General features: G+C 38.4%; 1 long non-coding RNA gene across 1 annotated transcript; it reads left to right on the top strand.

The window, feature by feature from the left end:
- Positions 1-763: 763 nt before the first annotated feature.
- Positions 764-11772, top strand: LOC122967188. The gene is made up of 2 exons (XR_006398552.1): positions 764-1697; positions 10968-11772. It is a non-coding gene; the product is annotated as an uncharacterized LOC122967188 (long non-coding RNA).
- The last annotated feature ends 6743 nt before the right edge of the window (positions 11773-18515 follow it).

Here is an 18515-nt window from a genome sequence, read left to right as displayed (position 1 = left end):
CCAGTTTACCAGGTGTGCAGTGCAGTGTAATCCAATACAACAGTCCTTTGATAAATGTTATCTTTGTGGAGCTTTTAATGTTTAGGTTTTCACTTTATAGCTTTGATTCAACTCTTTGGCCATTTTTTTTTTTTAGAGCTGAAGCGATGAGTCAAGTACTGAACTTATATTAATGGAATTGTTTGAGTCATTTTTCAAGCGAAAATGCCAAATGTTTTCCAGTTCCAGCTTCTCAAATGTGAATATTTGCATTCATACGTTGTCTTCTTTGATGGTTAACTGAATATAAGCAATTTGAAGATGCAGCCTTGGGCTTTGGGAAATAATGAAAACAATTTTCTGACAATTCATAAACCAAACTATTAATCAGGAAAATATTTGCCATGTTAATAGGAAATGAAAGTAATCATTAGATGCAGATTTATTTTTTCTTGTTTGTATCATATTGAAAGGTGAAATTTCCTCCAAAGTTGCTCCCAGTTTAGCAGTTGTTCAACCTCTCAAAAGCCACATTTACTACATATTGCATGAGGGTTGTTTTGAGACGAATGGCTGTAATATTATGCACAATTCAAAAAAAATATCAGTACAATAAAAACAAAGCCTATGTGACAAAACAAACACATTTATACAGAATATACACCGACAGAGTGTCACACTGCCTCCGCCGGCTTGCCTTCTTCCCAGAGTGCATCCTGGTGCCATTTCTTCCCCATGTCAATGACGCACACGCACGCCGTCCACACAATGTAAAAGAAAATGTGATTCATCAGACCAGGCCACCATCTTCTGTTGCTCCATAGTCTGGTTCTGACATTTACATGCCCATTGTAGGCGCTTTCGGCGATGGACAGGGGTCAGCATGGGTACCCTGACTGGTTTGTGGCTACGCAGCCCCAAACGCTGCAAGCTGCGATGCACTGTGTGTTCTGACACCTGTCTGTCATAGCCAGCATTGACTTTTTCAGCAATTTATGCTACAGTAGCTCTTCTGGGGATTTGGACCAGACAGGCTAGCCTTCACTCCCCACACGCATCAATGAGCCGTGGGCGACCATGACCCTGACGCCGGTTCACTGGTTGTCCTCCCTTGGACCACTTTTGGTACTGACCACTGAATTTTGTACATGCCAGTCGTCTAGCCATCACATTTTGGCCCTTGTCAAAGTCGCTCAGATCTTTACACTTGCCCTTTTTTTCCTGTTTCCAACACATCAACTTCACGAACTGACTGTTGACTTGCTGCCTAATATATCCCACCCCATGACAGGTGCCATGGTAACGAGATAATTAATGTTATTCATTTAACCTGTCAGTGGTTTCAATGTTGTTGCTGATCAGTGTGTGTGTGTCTGCCAAATACACTCAATTTTGACTAATGTTTGGTTTTATCATTTTTATGTAAAGTGCCAACGTCGGCAAATATTTTGCCTATTAAACAGAAGCAAACATCATCATATATGTACTAAAAAAAGGAAATAAGAGGCACTAATGTGAGTATTAATCATACATTTAGATGAATGTAGCAGTTTTTATTATTTTTCCTATGTGCCTTCATAAAAGCTACATGCTAACAGCACAGAGACACTTCAGATGCAACAAATGTCAAGTTTTAGTAGAAAGATGCCATTCAGCTTTCCTCATGCCTGCTTTGGACACCAAGATGACAACACGCTGGCAGATTGTGTGATTTTGAGGTAAGTGTCTTCATTTTCATGCTTCTTAGGCAACAAGCTAATGTGGTTAGCTTGTGTCAGTAGTGTGATTAGCTAACGTTAGCAAGTGGTGTTTTGTCATCGCTCTTGAAGTGTACAAAAACGTTGCATTTGTCTAATTTGGGGTTTTACACCAGGTTTTATGAGTTCACTCTGTTGATAAAGATTTTGAGTTCACAAAGTACACACTTTGTATTTCATCTTTAACTATTTGCACAGAGAAGACATTTAGCCGTAATGAGCTTAATTTCTGCTTTAAATAATTGAAGAATTATTTAAAGGAACTGAATCTTTAAGTGCCAGGGCGGAGGCATTTATTATAAGACCATCTCTGTGTTATTTCATTAGCTAATTGATGCATTAATTTAGTTAATTCACCTAATTGGCATAAGTGGTTACCGCTTGTATAAAACAAGGTGATTATTAAATAATGTTAGTGAATGGGAGCCTTCTGTTCATCTTGTCCTGCTAAAACTAAGAGCTCAGTGCAGCCTCACAGCTGTAATTTCGAGCTTGAGCTCTCGTCATCTTATACACAGAGAGCAGTTCTGTTTGAACGGCTGCTTTTCTGAAGGATTATCATATCAAATCCTAGATTTTACTGTGCGTCTATAGATTTAAGGGATTGTTGTGGTTGTTAGAAAGCAAAGTCTCTTTTGACTCTTCTTATTTGGAAGTGCATTCATCCTCCGAAATAGAAGATAATGTTTTCACCCACTCGCAACCATTTGTTTGATTGTTTGTCTGTCAGTGGGTCATTTTTAAAACCTTTTGAAGACAATTTGTTGAACAAATCATCCAAAGAAACAACTGTTTATTTGGGGAACTGAATCTTGGATTTTTTTCCTGTATGCTGTTATTGTTTTCAGAGAGTCGGATGTGTCTGTTGGCAGGTTCAATAATCTTGATAGAAATCCTATTTTGAGGTTTATCAGGAAGATGGGAAGTGCCTTCCAAGAAAAATCTACTTTGATAGAAATAAGCTTACTTAAATAGGCAGAAACAGTTGTTATAATACATGCAATCATTGTGTAACTTAATGCACTTGTTATATGGGATACTTCTTATCACTGATCCTATTTGCATTCAGTTTCAGTTCATATAAAAGGCCAAGTCGAGGACACGGTCTTTTTAAAGTATAGGCATCATTGCACCACTTCAGTGCAGTAATAAAAATTGACCAGAGATCTCTCAGCGTACAGTACATGCATAAAATTGTAATGTGTGAGTCTGTGCACATTATCATCATCTCTCCTCGCTCGTTTTCACTCTTGAGGTCGACCATTGAGAACAGACATCAGCAGAGATAGTGTAAAGGGAGAGAAGGGGTGAATACTGTTTAGTGTTACTCAGCAGTCAGCCTCTTAGTCCTCACTTAGTCCAGCATCCGCCTCCAGATACTTTTTGTAAAAATCTGTCATGCTGCCTTCACTTTAAAGTCTGTTACCTTCTCATTCTTCATTATTTTCCTCTTCTAATGTCACTGTACTATCCCTGTTGCAGGACTATGTATGCAAAGTTAGGTAGTAGGGCAGCAATGGTTATTTTCATTTTCATTTAGCATGTTGATTATTATGTTTTTGATTGATTGCTTAGTTTAAAATAGCAGAATCACAGTTTCCCCAAGCCTAATGTGATCACCAACAGTCCAAAACGCAAAAGATCTTCAATATATAATGATATAAAACAGAGAAAAGCAGCAAATCCTCACATTTGAGAAGCTGGAAACAGCAAATGTTCTTTATATTTACCTGATAATTTTGAAAGACTACATAATAATCACTTGTCAGTTAATTAACTGACTAATTAATTAAATCAACGAATCCTTTCAGTACCATTATGTGTCATAGTTCTGGGATGAAGAACCTGTTTCAGGCATTAATGTTTTCAGAGAGCTCATCAGCTGCTGCCACCCAGCTTTGCTGCCAAATTTCCCCCAGTGGTCACTCAGGGTACTGCAGCAACAAAATACACTGAAGCCCAAAAAGCATTTTCCCCATATATACTACCACATGAAGAGACATCTGTAAGACTGTTGACGGAAAACCTCAAACTGTACAGAAATATTCAAGTATTTGGTGGTAATTAAGTTCAAATACACTGAGGGGTCCAATAAAAGAGAATTTATATACTGGTGTTAAGTAGCAAAAACATGCCTTTAATTTTATTTAATGCATGAAAACTCCATTAAACTAAATGTAACCATGTAGAACCCAATTTAGTCCTAACCTACTGAAATTACTGATCTATGAAGCAGAGCAAAGAAGAAATTAAACACCATCTTTGAGATTGCATTTAGTTTTGTGTGTGTGTGCGTGTGTGTGTGTCTCAATATTTGATAGTCACATGTAGAGAGAGATAGGAAACATGGCTATGACGTGCAACAAAGGTTTACAGCCGGAACTGAAATGATGACATTGCAGTTATGTGGTATGTGTCATAACCGGTAGGTTACTAAGGCATCTAATTAGCTTTGACTTTTACGGAAATTACCTCCAGTCCATTGGAGTGAGTCTTCCTGTTTAGAAAAGTAATGGTGTGCGAGTCGGGAAGGTGGATATGTGTGTAACATGTTTACCTCTGGCCTTAGTTCCTGTCTCCTTTCATAACATCCAGTGTTGGGTTTTTATTTTTAAGATGAGAGGCTCTAATTCTTGACTTGGAAACAGTAGTTTGACAATAAAACAATCTTAACTCCTCAATCTTTCTCAGATAATGGAGTTCCACAAACAGGAAAAAGACAGTAAGTGGACTTTTTTCATTTCAGTTGTACTGTCTGTTTTAAACAGTGACTTTAACAGCAAAGGACCAAAGCACTTCTGGCTTTTATAGAGATGCTTGCCTTCAGAACCCCAACAAACATCCAAACCCTCCATGTTACCAGCCCTCTGGGATCTGCTGTCAACACCAGTGTTCAGGCCTTTTTATATCTCCCCTAATTACAACCATCAGCTGTCTGTCTGTTTTCATTTCACAAGCCAGTCCTCCATTTTACACGTAGCGACCATTTCAATGAAACTGTTGTGAAAGTAAGAGAGATCACTTGTTACTTTTTAAGACAAGGAAATGAATCACCCATCCTGGAAAAGGAGGTAATCCTTGACTCCCAAACACTCCCTTCCTCTCTCCCCACTGCAGCAAGGGCAAAGGGTTTATTTGAGCCACATCCGAGCCTCTAGCTTTTTAATCTAAAACATTTATGATGTTACATGGTCCAGAGAGAGATGTTGAAGTGAGCCACAGAAACTCTCCACTATAAGAAAAGCTCCTGTATAGGCACCTTTGTGGATATAGTGATTGTAATAAACCCCTACTGAGTCGTATGTGGAGGCAGTTGAAGTTTTTAAGTGAACATCAAATCTACAACACATGACAACCATATTAATTCTGCTAGTATATTTCAATAAAACTTATGCTGTGTTTTTCCGGAAAGAGATCAAGTTTTAGCACCACAACCTTCCAAAAATACAGGAGGCTAAACTTAACTGCCAATCCTTTGTAAATGTGGCTGTAACTCTTTTTTATTCATATATGCTTACATGGAGAAATATGTGGCTTTTAGAGTAAATAGTATTCATACAACTTAGTGCGAAATATCCAACTAGCTAACGTCATTCTGTCTAATGTTATTAGCATAATGTTTTGTAATTTGAGGTGTTGTTTTTGTAAAATGTAATTCAAAAATCAGTTTACATTGTTGTTAAACATATTTTTCTATCAAGTGTCAGGTCAGATGTGTCAAACATATACCATTACCTCTTCTACTCTTCACTCTAAACGGATAGCTAACATATTAGAAAGGTAACGTTAGCTTTTTCAGTTGGTTCAGTGAAGTAGCTAGTTACCTGGTAGTTATTGGATGTAAATACTTAAAGGATACATTCACAATTTTTCAAGTCTGAAACAACAGTCCAGCTTCAGTAGTCTGAGTTAGTCATATCAAGTGGATATCTGACACATTTACAGTCTTTCTAGCATCAAATTCCCTCTTTGTGTTTCCTCGGACAGTGTTTCCCTGTTGAGCTGTGGTGGAAGTATAGTAACAAAAAGAGGGACTTTGGCACTAAAAAGACTTTAACGTTAAAAGATATCTACTTGATTTGACTCATTTGGACGACTGAAGCTTCATATTAGCTTCAGATAAACTTTTAAATATATTTTGACACAGAAGGAGGACTGTGGATTTTGTCCCCCGTCACTTACATTGTAAGTGCATTATGAAGGGATCTTTATAATGGTCAGTATGAACAGGAGGAATGATTATGGCAAGAATTTTCATTTGTTGTTGTTTTAATACAGACTTGAAAAATTGTGAACCCACTCTTAAAATACAACTAATCTCTTGTTGTAGTTTGTCTTGTCTAGTTTGGTGCGAGCAGTTTTATTTTAGAAATATAAATCCCCATTTAGGAAACGAATACGTGATAACTTGGCTACGTTTGAACCTACAAACTGGCACCTGATATCATGAATTGATGAATGAACTAATAGTTTTGATTTGGTTAGACTCATTGAATTGAAGTGAATTCATTCATCAGCATATAACAGCATAACCGACCTACAAATATGAAGAGCCTACATATAATGTACAGAGATATCCAACAGTGGTAATTAAATAAATATGTACACACAGTCTCACAAGTATAAATATAATATAAATATTGGAACAAATATAACTAAACAAAACTAAATCTACATCTGTGCATCAGTTTATGTCAGTTAAAACACTGTATTAAAGATTCACTGTATAAAAGATGAATAAATGTAATCCATATAAAATACAATATGAGGATTTTATCACAAGAAATATATTCGGAAGACAAAGCTCCATCTTCAATACTAATCAAATCTAAACCTGGAAAATGAACTTTTTTGAACAAAGTTTGTCGCAAATCACGATATAAAGGACAGAGTCTTGTTTTCTGCCTCATTCAGTTCATAATATTCACAGATCCTCTCATAACAAGCTATTATAAACTTTAGCATTCATAATGAGGCTTTTCAGGCTGATCGTAAACCAGTTTTATGCCTCTGAGCTGCAGTAAAAAGCATTTCACATCACATTTCGGCGTGCAATGATGGAACAAGCTGTTCCAGAGATGTGACTGAATCATGAACAGCCTCGTTGGTGGCTCGTTTCTTAAAGGTATACTATGCAGGATTACCCTAAAAACCAATGTATAGACTCGTACAAAAGTAATCCCTCTCAATCATCACTTATGACTCACCAGAAGCGTGTAGCTGGTGTATGTATCTCCAGAGACTCTGCTCTCTGCCTGTATTTTCTTATTGTTTTGCTGTGTTTGGGAGGTTTCTAGGCGTCATCCTTCGGGCAGTGGGTGTGTAGCCCCCCCCAGCCAATAATAGTGCAGGGGTGTGAGGTCGGGCGTAGCGACCAGGTTACACAGCTGTTTCCGTCTCTCTCTCTCTCTCCTCTGCTCCGCTCTGCTCTCTGTCTCTGTGTCATGGATATATAAAGAGCTTCAGGTCTGTGTGTCTGCTTGAGTGAGGGTGGGGCTGAGCTACACACACACACGCACAGAGCAGAGAGGCCACAGCGGACAGGATGAAGCTCTGCATTCACACAAAATCTGCCAATGCGGCACCTTCCCGTAGGGTTGTGCGGCGGTGTGGGTCTGTTTGTTTATGCTTTAGAATGTAACCACTGTGAAACAATCAGAAAATGTTTTATTCATCTGATTCACGGCTTTGTTTTCGCTACCGCCACTCCCTCTTTTCATTCACTCTCTAGCTCACTCAACCACCGCTGCTCTCTCTCTCTCTGAGCCGGGGAAAAGGGGCCAACTTTTAATGTTGTGTAATGATAAACACCAAAAGACAAATCTTGCATACTCTGCCTTTAAATGAACTTTAATTGGAAAATGTATTTATGTTCTCATTTGTTTCCCTGTGCTTCCTTGTGAACTTCTCTTTACTTTTACCAGAAAGCAGGGACGATAAACAAACGGTCTTAATGCTTCTGCTGTGTTGCTAGGCAACAAAGGCAGTCGCTGGCTTTGTGTGTGTGAAAGGGACGATCCAGGCAATTTGATGGATTTCAAGGGACAACATGAAAGGGTTTGAAAACAACAATGCTGCATTTTCAAATGTGATGTTTTTCTGAAGTTGCTTTGTGAGAGGGGACCGCCGGGAACTATCGAAATAGTCTAACATAATTCACCAGACCTTTTCACACATCAGACACAAGAACATCAAACGAAGCATCAAAAAAAGATCATGATTACTGCAGAAAAATTGGGCCTTTGCAGCACGAAATAGTAATAAGACACAGCAATGCAATGATAAAAAGAACAGAGATATTAGAAAAAAAAGCTAATGGGAGTTCTTTAAAGGGTCTTTTTCCCCAAACTGCAAAACACTGGCATTTGATTTGTTGCTTCTGTCGTCAAACAACTAAATTTCTAGCTTCAAACATCTTAGTGGCTGCCCAAATCTCTCTTTTTTTTTCTTTAATAAATGTGGTTTTGCACTCATTGATGGCTGATTACCTGGTTGGAAAAACAAGTGAGCCAATCAGAGCTTCATAGGTGGAATGAAGAAAGTGGCATCTTTCTGTGGCAGAGCCTGAAAAATATCGACAGAAAGATTCAGTCGACTTACAGAAATCTTAAATTGTCATATTTCTGTGATCATTGTAAAAAAAAAAAAAAAAAAGGTATCTGCTCCTAGAAACCACTACACAGCTTCCCTACGTCCTTCACTATACAACAAACCACTTCTAAATTGAAATGGACTAGTGTGAGAATGAGACAGAAAGAAGAAGAAATTTCATTCATGCTTTTATATTATGTTCTACTTATTAAACAGTCTGTTGGCTTCTTACAGTACAGTAGTTTTGGGAACACTATAACTAATTTGGAGACTTCACTTAGCTAACGTTTTAAGACCCGAGTACGTTAAGCACTGACTGTTTGTAATAATGGTTTGATGCCTGTTTGAATATTTTGTTTTGTTATCTCAGAAAAAACTGTGTTCATCTAATTATGGAAGAAGCATTTTAGATAAATCTGACATTAAAGTAAATCTAACCTTAAAACATTCAACTAAATCTGGGGTACTACCACATTTTGGGATTAAGGCGCACCATACCAATTTTGGGGTTATGACAAATAATACATTTTGTGGGCGCTATGCCAAATTTTAAGGTCTTAAGGCACCATAACAAATTTTGCAATTATGACCAATTAACACATTTTTAGGGAGCCAAACCAAACTTTGGAATTTGAGGGCACTATAACAAAATCTAGAGGTAACCTTTTATATTGCGATCCATAAACGATCAGGTATTGTTTACATTTTACCAGTTTAATGATGTTTTTCTTTGAGTGATTTCAACACAAATTGTTATAAGTTATGAATTTAATGTTTATTTGTATAGGGACAATATAACATGAACTAATGCCACATACCACAGCATTTATGGCCTAAGCTAGTTGGCAATGCCCGTCCCAAGATGGGCCTTTTCCAAATATATAAAACTCAACAATAAAATACATATGGAACTGCACAAAACACAACATTCAGCAACACATACATTAAAGCACAAAACACATAACTCAGCAATGAAAATACATACAAAACAGCGCAAAAGGCATACAACTTACAAAAAATGATACAATTAAAGTATCATAAAACAACAAGCACCAGATCAAACATATCTACATGACTGATTCCTCTTGAGTTTAAAATGATCCTACTGTAGTCATGATCTATTCTGAGTTGATTAACTGTTGCTGTGCACATTTCTTTAGAGAGGGAGAAGGCTTGAACTGTCCCTGTCATTTCTTGGGGGGGTTTTTTTAAGCCACTTTCCGACGCTGTGCCAAACCTCACCCATGCGCCCCGTTGTGATGAGCCTGGGGTTAATTGGTTATATTAATACTAAAATCCAACTGGTCGCAGCTCCAGACAGCTGTAAAACATCTCAGATCCTGACATCCGCCCTCACCTATTTTCCTCAAAGAGATAACTGTTAATGTGACAGCCCTCCTTGTTGAGTTAGTGCGTCAGCAGAAGATCTCTGACACTCCGTGTTTGGATACACATCTCTCCTTTCCGTCCCATCCTTTCAATTACATCACTCACCTCCTCTCTTATTGGACAAAGTGCCCGTCTTTCAGGTGGATCAACCCATAGCTGAATGCTCGGCACCTGGTGGTTTGGATGAGGGGAGTGTGGCAAATACAGTGCTGTAGCCATGGCGACAGTGGATGCTGAGTGCTGCCACGACTTTGTGTAGGCAGACTCTGAATGGGGATGACATCACTCAGAGAGACAGGAGAAAAACAACATCTCCTTTGGTTCCTGTGTCTTTTTTCTGCCCATGACGATAACACCAAATGTTATTTGGAAGCAGATGTGAAACCAAATATGTTTGTTTGGTTGGACCGAAATACCCGGAAATGAAATTTGATGAGGAGGAACTTTTTATGTCTGTACTGATGATGCAGTTTGTAAAAAGGCTTCACTGTTTATGAAAGCCAGGACATATTTTGAACCCTGTAGCCTGAAAGATCTAGTACTTCTGACAATTTTTCTGTCTTTGAACATGACTTTGACAAAAAGTGGATACGTTTTCAGTGTATCTCCCAGAATATTATTCCTATCAGGGTGCAGAAGCTTTGATTTAGTAAAAGTAGAATAAATATACCAAAAAATATTCAAAACAGCAGAAAAAACACATAAAAAAATCACAAATATGGTAGGAAATGTTTCAAGAAATGTCAGAAAAAACTCAATTTGAAATATAAAAATAATCACAAATGTATAGTTTTGCAACAGATTAAAAATATTTAGAAATATGATGTAATAAAATATTACAAATAATGTTTTAAATATTCCAAAACGAGTACTTTACAATTAGAAACTTGCAAATAAAATGACATCTCAGTGCAGGTATTACTGAATGCTATATGTAACTGGTCAGAGAGGGAATATTTGTGGATAACACTGTTATCCACTCTGCAATAACAGACCAGAATTAGACCAGTTACACCAGTATGTCCCTGCTGGTTGTCACTTGCGCTGTTGTTTTCCACAACATTTCCACAACACTTTTGCCTTTCCCCAGGTGACAACATGGGAACAAACACCGTACCACCATTGTTGTTTGAATGTTCTGTACCTCTTCCTCACTGAATCTCCTCTCCTCCTCTCTCTCTCTCTCTCTCTCTCTCTCTCTCTGGCTCTGACTCACCACTCTGGGGATGAGAGAGCCGGCCCCTCCTTCAGATGACATCAGAGGGCTTGAAATAGCAGCAGCATTAAAGCTTCCAGTCATGGGAGCCTGCTGCGAGGCCTGCACCCAGGGCAGCCACTTCCAGCTGAGCGGGCGCGAGCGCAGGAGGGACGGACGGGGGTGGAAAAAAAAAAACAAAACAAAACAAAGTGACAGAGGAGATAATGAAGTGACGGGAGCAGCAACAAGTCAAAGGGGGTCATTGGCTCGACATGCTTTTGAGAGCTAATATCACACGCAGAGGGGGTGCAAAATACGAGAGCGGCAATTATGTTCTGTCAAATTAAGTAGTTGTGCTTGAATAATTTTCACTGGTAAATCTCCTTTCTGTCTCTTTAAGTTGACTCCTTTGTTGTGTAATCAAAGCATTAAATATACATGATGCACACGGTAGCTGAACTTGCCGCACAGTAAGTGGTTATGAGCAGCTTCCTGAAACCTTAAGGCTGAAGTTTACATTTTTATGACTTTCACTGTCTTTCAGTCTGTCTTTCAGTTTCAATCTTATTTTAGCTTGAAATCCTTTTTAAAAAAGATGTTTTTGGTGCTTAGTACATTGTGCAATGTTTTTGCACTATAATTTCCAGAGCCCACATGTCAATAAAACAATGCCGGTGGTTTTTCGTGGGATTTTCTGCTGATAAAGTTTGAGTTTCTGTATTGTAGATTGTGTTAGCCATGATGGCTTCCATGCTAACAAACAAATGTGAAGCTAAAATTCAATGTGTGACAAATGGTTCTTCACCAGAGCGCTATAATGTGTTAGAAAAATTTAATAAAAAGAGAAAGTTTTCATGAGCTGGGTGTCCGTATATGCAATTAACGGTAGGAAAACATTATATAAGATTTAAAGTTTGAGTTGAGCAAGTGGGATGGAGATAGCAAGTAGCAAACGAAACCTCGTAATGTAACCTGTTAATCAAGCAAACACAAGCTTCCACCTTTAAAAACTCATTACCAAGAAGTCAAATTAGCTATTGAGACTTCTGTCAAGAGCTTCTTGTTTAAATAAATCATGAAGAAGTTGGAGGGTTTTCCCATTCATATCAATACAATAACTGGAAGCAGTGTTAAGTGGAACTGCATGTTAAGGCAGGTTCAATGTTGGTGTGTGAATATCACAAGGAAACAGTATTGGTCAAAGCCCTTAAAACGTCTGTGTTTATCTTAAATACAACCTACGTAATGTCTGCAGATATGTTAGCTGTAGCTAGCAAGTAACATATGCGCCGACTCGGTGTTCAAGACTGACCTTGATCTCAAAACTCACATTTCTTTCTTTTTACATCTTTTCTCTTTATGTTCATCAAGTCATACAGCCTCGGTATAAAAGAAAAGTTTTTGCTCAGGATAAAACTTTTTCAATTTCCTTTTTTTTTTTTTTAGCATTGAGTTTATTTGCAATAGCACCACTTCTAATGGTGGCAATGTCAATATCACCAGGTAAATGAGGGCATTGGCCATTTATTGAAGCACTTGAAATGCTTGAACACACATTTGCATTTACCTGAGACACACCAGTGAACTCATGCAGTTGCACAAATGATGACTGTCCTCTCTCTTGGTACTTATATTGAACCACAAACAGTCTTAGGTCTTATGGTGCATCCAGATTGAATGTGATGCAAATTGCTGCCTCACTTGTCTCATGTGAATTTGACTTTGTAATGTCCACAGAGATGTTAGCAACATACACGTCAACTCGGCGTGTGTTTCCGACTGATCTCAAAACTCACATTTCTCAAATTTTTTCCTCTTTTCTCTGTGCATAATTCATCAAGTCATGTAGCCTCGGTACATAAAAACAGGATAAAATGTAAATCTTTGAGGAGAACAACACCTGAGACACCTGAGACTGGTTTATGTTCCATCTCCTGCTGACAGTTAATGTTGGTTTCTTTCAATCATGGCCGCTCTTTTCTTAACGTTAATCAGCTCGGTCTAGTTTTAACCAGATCTTAACTGAGGATGTCACAGATCAGACAACACTATAGTGAGTTGTTTTGAAAGGTATCACGTAGCATATACAGTTACTGATAAAGCCAGTGGCAGTCCGTCCTGTGCTAAATCAGCTAGTAAAAGGAAACCAACAAAACTCACATTGAGGTATAGATTAGTTTAGGGAAGGCCATGTGGGTCAGTAGTGGCTACATCCTCCCTTCCTTTCTCAGTTTACCTCTCACTCTTCTTGTTTTTCTCACACCCAAACACTGTTTATCTCTTCTGTCTCCTTCCTGTCTCATACGCAGGACCTGTCTGTGGTAATGGAGTGTGGACAAAAAGTAAAAAAGATGATATGGGCATCCAACACCCCCGCGCCCCCCCCTTATTCACACACACATATATAGAGCAACCCCCCTGTGGAAGAACATGAACTGTGTGACCGAGGACCGAGTGTTGCAGAGAAGTAGGTCAGGAGACGTGGCGACTACGTGCATGACAATAACACGCGCCGACATAAACAACTAACTCCACTACATCCTGTCTATTTGCAGCCGTCACAACACCAACAACGAACCCATTCCCGCTTCAATCGCTCACTGTCTGCGTACAGGTCCTTACAAAATAAAGGTTAGATTTGATTCTCAGTGAGGCCAATAACTCTGAAATATGTATGCACTAAAAAAAAGCATGAGGTGCTCTGGATAAAAGTGTTCACTAAGTGGAATATACATCGTTTCTCACGTCTGCCATCTCTGACCTGCGGCAGAAATATTTTGTGAAAGGGGGTAAACGTATGTAGACATGCGCCAAACGCTTCATGTGTGACAGTTTTTTCTACCGTGCTGACGTCAGCTGATCGTGCACGGCCATACACGGACATCTGTTACGTACTCTCTGTTGCTACGGTTGTCGCTAAGGTTTTTTTTCATGTGTTCACGTTGTCCGCTCTCGTATTTTGGATCAGATTTCAGACAGAACATGAACGGATGCGTTTGAGCAGCTGACATATTGAATAAAGAATGAGAACAAGCAGTGAAATCCTACTACTATAGTTTATTGCATGGTTTGTTTACGTAACCTCCGGAGCCGGCGGAAGTCTCTCGAGGGGAAGCTTCTAAGAGCAGAACAGAAGAGGTCAATCAGAACAGAGTGGGCTCTTCAGGAGGGCAGACAGGAGAGAGACAGACAGGGGCTATAACAGCCTGTTTCAGACAGACGCTGAACTCAGGGGCTGCGTAAAGGGTCAATATAAGATAAATAAGTTTTTGAGTTAAGTTTTTTGAACTTTAAATCATGCAAAGATATTCCAGTAGAGCCCCAGATAAAAAAATATAGACCTGTAAATATGCATGATATGTCCTCTTTAAAGGATAAGTCTGGCAATTTTCCATATTTTCATTATTGTAAACAAATCTCATGTGCAGAGCCAAACTAACAATGAATTGATCTACTTATATACAAACATTGCATGTGTATCCAAAGCTTGATATATTTTATTCCTCTGTGCTGCAGACCTCTGTTGTTGTCCAAAAACAATTAAAAACACATCAGTGAGGCACACTGTTTCACTGGGTGACTTGTTCCTTCACCCTGAAGAGTTTTGGGTACATTAGTTTGTTTAGAAACGGCTCCAAAGACCAATAACATTAATCGTGTTTTCACTCTCACTTTAAAGACCTGTGCTAGCATTTTTGTGCAACGTCACAACTTCTTAAGTTTATCTTTACAATGCACAATGTAATAAACCAAACATCAAACACTCACCGGGCATCTGTGCAGTTTAACGCTATCAAACACAACAGCTCTGCCATAAATTCTGCTTTTGTGAAGCTTTGTATTTTTTTAGTTTTTGCTGACGTTGTAAGAAAGGTGATAATTCAACTTTCTGTTTATTACTGAGGTCATAGTGGGTGGTGATGGCGGAGTACTGTGCCTAATATTTTGTCCACTCCATTAACATACATGGGAGGTTTCTGACAATGTCAACAAAAACTGAAAATATATAAGCTTCATAAAAGTAGAATTTTAAGGGAGAGCTGTTGTGTTGGATTGCATTAGATTGCACAGGTGTTCCTAATAAAGTGCTGGTTATGTAACATTGTTGTAAATGTGGATTTTGAATAAGTGTTCAGTGTGCAAAAAGAAAAAAAATCAAACTATTGCTTGTCATTAGCGATGATAACGGATTAATCAGTGAGCCCTAATGAGACGTCTGCCTTGAAACTGCATCATTTAAGCCTGAAGCTTAAGTAACTAATGCCTGTAAGGTCACCGCAGGTTCATGCATGCATCAGGTTTGTGATATGACTTGAAAACAAAAACAGGACATCACGTTACTGACCCATTCTCATACGTTGTATGTTAAACTACTTACCATTATTATTATTGTCTTTAACATCCCGCCTTATTATTGTTTTTAACGTCCTGCTTTGAGCTTCACCGTGACAACCAGTCGTGGATACAAACAGATAAAGAATAGAATATGCTGTTTATTTATTATGTTAATGTAAAAAAAAAAATTGTTTGTGTTGTAGCTACAAGAGCAAGGCAGGGAGTGTGAGATAAATTAGAGACCGTGTGGGCATCAGCATCACAAGGAAGGAGACGGATAGCGAGCACTGTTCAGAGAAGACAAATCTAAGTATGTAACTGCCATAGCAACTCCAGCCCATAAAACAATTGTACACTCTGTACTTTATCAAATGATTCATGTCTAATTAAACTGTGTCTGATAATCAGCCGCACAACTGCAGAGCTTAGTCACATGACACCTTTTCAAAGAGTCTGTTAGTTTTCCCAAAGTTGTAGATATGAGCTGTTTGTGTCTCTCTCATCGCAGCAGTGAAAAAATGACATTTGGAGAGTCAAGTCACTTGGATCAAAACATTGCTCTGTTAAATTACATTTTCTGGGAGCTATCAGTACAGAGTACCGATGTTTTGTCTTGACTTCTGGCTTCGGTTCAGCTTTTGTTCCAGCAAGTTTTTTTTTGGGTTTTGTTCAACCACAATGTCACTTTCCAGAAAAAAAATAAAGTCCCTATTATATTAGATAATCTACAAACCAAGTCAAGTGAATTTTATTCACGTAGCCCAATTTCACAAATCACAAATTTTGCCTCAGGGGGCTTTACAATCTGTTCAGTAATACAACATCCTCTGTCCTTAAACCCTCGATTCAAATGAGGAAAAACTCCTTTAACAGGGAAGAAACTGGAAGAAGCCTCAGGGAGAGCAACAGAGGAGAGATTTCTCTTTCAGGTCAGTCAGACATGCAATAGATATGTGTACAGAATAGACAGAGACAGCAAAATTATAGACATACAGCACGGACAAACAGGATGATAAATTATAGATTAATTTATAATCCACAGACTTCACTGTAAACAGTTTTCACTGGAGCCACTTTTTTATTGAAGAAAACTGATTTGGGTGAACTAATCCACCTTGAAACAGCTGCCAGCTCTGTTAGGATTATGTTTTTTTGATTTTTCTTGTGCTTTTAATACAATTCAACTACACCTTGTTAACAAATCGATGAATTTTAAACTGCACAACACAACTATCGCTCGGGTCTTAGATTATTCCGTCTCGACCTCGGTTTGTCAGGCTTGATAACGAATCGTCTGACAGTATCTTAACTTAAACAGAAGCCCCACAGGACACAGTTTTATCCTCCTTTTTATTCACACTTTATACAGCTAACTATAGGCTCAGTCAGGTGTCTTGTCAAATCCAAAAGTTTTTGGATGACACTGCTTTAGTGGGTGTACTTAATCAAGGCAATGACGTACAACCTAAAGAGAGGTTGAATCATTTGTCAGCTATTGTGATGCACTTTTTAAAAAAATGAATGTTTTGGAAGACCAAAGAGTTAATTATTGATCTCAGAAGATCTTCCCAGTGATAATTAAGGGTCAGCAGATAGAAATCTTCCAGTCTTACAGATATATTGTTGTCTACCTGGACAGTAAATTAAACTGGAAAAAGAACATTGAGGTTGTATTCAGGAAAGCTCAGTCAAGATCTTAGATCCTTTTGATATCAGCAAGAAGCTTCCTCATGTTTTTTATCGGGGAGTCTTTGCTTAGTGTCCTCTTTTATGCTGTGCTCTGCAGCATCACTGTAGATGATAAAAAAAAAAACAGGATCAATAAGATGATCAGAAAGGCTGGCACAGTGATTGGCCTCCCCCCCCCCCAGACTCACTTGAGGTCACTGTAGAAAAGAGAGCCAAACTAAAAAAACGGGGTTCTGTATTTTGGACGCCATCCATCACGCTGTGTTTTTTTAACGGACTCAGAAAACTCATTCGGTGAGCGACTAGTGATGCAAACACTTTTAGATGCGGTCTAGATCTACAGCACCTTTCAGCTGTTAATCACGTCTCAAATGGCTTTTTATGGTGTTATTTATTCGCTGTGTGCTGCGAATGCAACGTCTATATTGTTTGTTGTCCGTGTGAGTTGTTTTGGTGGCAAATGAGTTTCCCTATTGGGGATTAATAAAACTGTCTAATCTAATCTAATCTAGAGGGGCTGTTATACTTTGTCAGACGTGCTTGTCGGATGCTCGAATAGCTTCGGAAAAAAAAAAACCTCCACACCTTTCTGATGTTGGGTTTCAGGACCGTGTCTCTCAGATCTCTTTATACATTCCTGACGCAACCGTTTAAGTAAGTATTAATGCGAACAGCCATGTGTAACGCTGTGAATGCCTCCCAGGAGCGACTGTCTAAAAATATGCGTGGTAATCCCTCATTTAAACGATAGCACGTCTCCCTCCTCTCTATTAACGGCCGGCTTTTCACTCTGCCTTCCGAGTGTAGCAGCTCAAACGACTGTAAACACTTGTTATTTGCAGTGCGGTCAGACGAATACGTCATACGAAACCAGTTCTGATTGATCATAAACCAAGCAAATCTTTTTCATCTTTTATAATATCTGCACAAGTTAGCTTTATAGTCCCTGACTCATGATTTTTTTAACTGCTGCAGCTGCATAATACTGAGTCATAACATGAAGTGGTGTTCAGTTGCTAGTTTATTAGGTGCACCAGCTAAAAACTGCAAAACAGATCTGCAAAAAAAAAAAAAAATCCTAATTATCCAGCATTGCATGAATAAATGCGTGTTTCTAGTGTTTAGTATATCATCATAAAAAATAAGGAATAAATATAAAACACCTCTCAGTTATAAAACAAAGCAATTCAACAGCACATCATCACAAAACTACAGCCTCCAAAAAAATGACCGTGAAGTTGAATTAACACCTCTCTAAAACAGTTTCACATGCAATAAGTCCTGGAAACCTTAAGGTGCTCTTAAAGATGAAAAAAAAAAAAACTCATAATAGAGGAGAAAATGTTCCTCAGGCAAGGAGAGAAGTTATATTAAAAGCCTTTATTTAGTCAGTTGGTTAAAACGTCATCAGGGAGGAAACAGAAGGAAGCAGATTGTTTACACCTGGTACTCTAAGTAAACAAGACAAGCAACAGATGCAGAAAACAAAGCTCATCAAAATAACATCAAAATATTAATATTCTAGAGAAGAGAAATAAGCATACAAATCATATAACTCAGTCAAGTACAATAAGGGA

Source organism: Thunnus albacares, chromosome 2 (assembly GCF_914725855.1).
Source record: "Thunnus albacares chromosome 2, fThuAlb1.1, whole genome shotgun sequence".
Taxonomy (NCBI): domain Eukaryota; kingdom Metazoa; phylum Chordata; class Actinopteri; order Scombriformes; family Scombridae; genus Thunnus; species Thunnus albacares.
This window is presented reverse-complemented; position numbering and strand designations above follow the sequence as displayed.